Below are 3,425 nucleotides of genomic sequence, written 5' to 3'. Positions count from 1 at the left end.
TTTCTCTTCTTCCTCAGCAACACCTATTGTTTCCTGTGTTGTTAATTTTAGCCATTCTGACTGGTTTGAGGTTATATCTCATTGTAGTTTTGATTTCATGTATTTCCCTGATTATGAATAATATTGGGCATCTTTTCATATGTCTGTTGGCCAGCTGGATGTCTTCTTTGGAAAAATGTCCGTTCATGTCTTCTGCCCATTTTTTTGAGCTGGATTATTTGTTTTTTGGGTGTTGAGTTTTGTAAGTTCTTTATAGATTTTTGGATACTAACCCTTTATTAGATATGGCATTTGCAACTATCTTCTCCCATTCAGTAGGTTGTCTTTTAGTTTTGTTGATTGTTTCCTTCACTGTGCAGGAGGTTTTTATTCTGATGTAGTCCCAATAGTTTATTTTTGCTTTTGTTTCCCTTGTCTCAGGAGACATTACCTGAAAAAATGTTATTATGGCTGATTTAGAGAAATTATTGCCTGTGCTCTCTTCTAAGATTTTAATGGCTTCCTTTCTCACATTTAGGTCTTCAATTCATTTTGAATTTATTTTTGTGTATGGTGAAAGAAAGTGGTCCAGTTTCATTGTTTTGCATGTTGCTGTCCAGTTTTCCCAACACCATTTGTTGAAGAGTCTTTTTTCCATTGAATAGTCTTCCATGCTCTGTTTAAGGTTAATTGACCATATAGTTGTGGATTCATTTCTGGGTTTTCTATTCTGTTCTACTGATCTACTGTGTCTATTTTTCTGCCAGTACCATACTATTTTGGTTACTACAGCTTTGTAATATAATGGGAAGTCTGGAATTCTGATGCCTAGCTTTGCTTTTCTCTTTTAAGGTTGCTTTGGCTATTCAGGGTCTTTTGTGGTTCCATACAAATTTTAGGACAGTTTGTGCCAGTTCTGTAAAAAAATGCTGTTGGTATTTTGACAGGGGTTGCATTAAATGTGTAGATTGTTTTGGGTAATATATAGACATTTTATCAGTATAGGTTCTGCTAATCCATGAGCATGGGATGCTTTTCTATTTCTTTGTGTCATCTTCAATTTCTTTCATCAGTGTTTAATAGTTTTCAGTACAGATCTTTTACCTCTTTGATATTCCTAGGTATCTTACGGTTTTGGGAAAAATATGGAACACTTCATGAATTTGTGAGTCATCCTTGCACAGGGACCATGCTGATCTCCTCTGTATCATTCTAATTTTAGTATATGTGCTACCAAAGCAAGCACTCATAAGTTAATATTTAATTACATTATGAAATTGCAACTGTATGTTTAATTGGCATGAACAACAATGTTTGGTAAGTACAAAACTCAAATGGAGTGCATGGACGTACTAGAGTGAGGCATACTGGTCATCAGCATGCTGAGGCAGTAGTTAACCCATTTGCTTAAGTCAGTTAAGTGGAGTTGGATCAGAAAGACCACCCACTGAATGTTTTATCAATTCAGATTATTTGCAAGCAACCAAAACCAAATTAACAAACTTAGGCAAAGAAAGAAATTTATTGGATGGATATGAGATGACACAGCAAACTGAAGGAAAAGCTAAATAACCAGTTCTCAGAAAGATGGGAGCTAGGGAAGTGCTAGGTATCTTGGGAGCAGGCAATGGACAGTCTATTCCGGGTTTATCGCTGGATGAATTGGCTCCAGTGTTTTTTCATCTTCATGTCACTCTGATTAAGATCTGAATGTCCATGAGAAGCACTCTCACCAACTTATATATCACATGGACTCTCTTCAACCAAGGAACAACAGACCCTGGAAAGGATCCTCCCCCAAGACTGCATGCACTGGGGTGGGATCATTCTCCAAAGGCAACCAAAGAAGGGGTGCTGTAAACAGAGGAGGGGAAATGTGGGTGGTGACCAGTAAGTGTGGGCAGGAAATCATATTTGCCAGGGGGAGGCTTGGAGCCCTAGACGTGAGTTCTGATTCTATCTAGAAGAAGGTGGAAGGTGGTAAGAGCAAGGAAACCTATGGCTGCTGTTGCTTTATGCTTTGACATGTATTTCCCAGCAGCTCTCAAGGCTTCTACCTTCTGAAACTCTGAGTGAAATGTGCCAATTTCCTTGACCACCCAGATTCTTCCAGCTGAGAGTAGGTGTGGATGTCTGGATCCAGACCCCATTTTGTCACTACAGGATCTTGGGTGAGCCATTGCTTCTAAATACACCAATTTCTCTATACACAAGATGGAAGATCCTTCCAGATGTAATGTTTTTGTCATTTCTGTATCTGGACACATCCCCTTTCTTCATACATTTGAGTATAATTCAGCAAAACAGATATACCTCTATATTGTTTGTTGGAATTATTTTGCATGCCAGGAAACATTAAAGTGAAAGCTGCACTTTGGTTTCAATGGGACTAAATAAGATATAAATATGGTGCTTAGAGATAAATTAAAATACCAATAAAAAGCATTAAAATACATGCTGCCACTCATTTGCACTATATACCAGCTAGCTGGCTAATATACTAGACTTCTTTTTTCAAGTTGCTTTTCTATTCTTTTATAAAGATAAGTACACAAGAGATTTCTGCTTCTGCCATGAATTCTTTTTTAATGGCTCCTCCACCCCCATCCCCAGTGGCTCATTTTCTTATTCTATTTTATTTGTTTTTCATTTATTCTATTTTGCTTGTTTGTTTTTCAGTACATTGGGTTTGGTTTGCTTCCTTTCACTGACTATTAGAATGAGATTCTCAAGATGGTTTCTTGCAGTTCTGATGGAAAGAAATGCATTGGTTTCTTTCAGAAAACCTCTCTGAGGTGACCACTGAGGATATTATGCCCATTCAAGGCTTTGTACTGTGATACCCCCAAGAACTCAGACCCTACCCAGGGTAAAGGGGAGAAAACTCTACTACCTGGCAGGATGGGAGCTCAACACTGAAATTAAATCCTGTCACAAACAGAAATATTATTGTGCCCTTGAGTTTATGGACTGAGAGATTTAGCCTACAGAGATTTGAACTTTATTTAATTGATGAAAAGGAAGGCAAGTGACAAGTCATATATTTATCTGAGAAAAGTCACTTTGGCAGCCACGTGGAAGATAAGTGGAAAGGGAGAGAGAAGAGGAGGGGAGGCCAGTTGGTTGAATCAACTGGCTAGACTGGACAGACTGCAGGGGAGGAAAGCTAACTCATCCTCTACCTCTTCATCAAACCCATTTCCTTTCTGTTGGGACATATGGCTAGACTACATTTTCCAGCCTTCTTGCCAGTTGGGGCAATGTTACACAAGTTGGACAAGAGTAATTGGGCAGAAGTGAGGTACACTTCCCATATGAACCTACTCGTACCCTCTCTTCCCCAGTCCACCAGCTAGCTGTGTAGACACCAGGGGGCCCTGGCAACCATGTGTGGATGGAGCCTCCATGGGGCTGGTCCCTGAATGACTTCATGGAGTACATACAGA

At 39.2% G+C, this 3,425-nt stretch overlaps 1 non-coding gene across 1 annotated transcript; it reads right to left on the bottom strand.

Annotated features, from left to right (window-relative positions):
• Nucleotides 1-1,118: 1,118 nt before the first annotated feature.
• LOC121100879 lies at nt 1,119-1,225 on the bottom strand. The gene has a single exon (XR_005832661.1). It is a non-coding gene; the product is annotated as a U6 spliceosomal RNA (small nuclear RNA).
• Between the last annotated feature and the right edge of the window lie 2,200 nt (nt 1,226-3,425).

Source organism: Ursus maritimus, unplaced genomic scaffold (genome assembly GCF_017311325.1).
Source record: "Ursus maritimus isolate PB19 unplaced genomic scaffold, ASM1731132v1 scaffold_5, whole genome shotgun sequence".
Lineage (NCBI taxonomy): Eukaryota > Metazoa > Chordata > Mammalia > Carnivora > Ursidae > Ursus > Ursus maritimus.
Note: the sequence above shows the minus strand (reverse complement) of the source record. Positions and strands in the feature narration are given on the sequence as shown.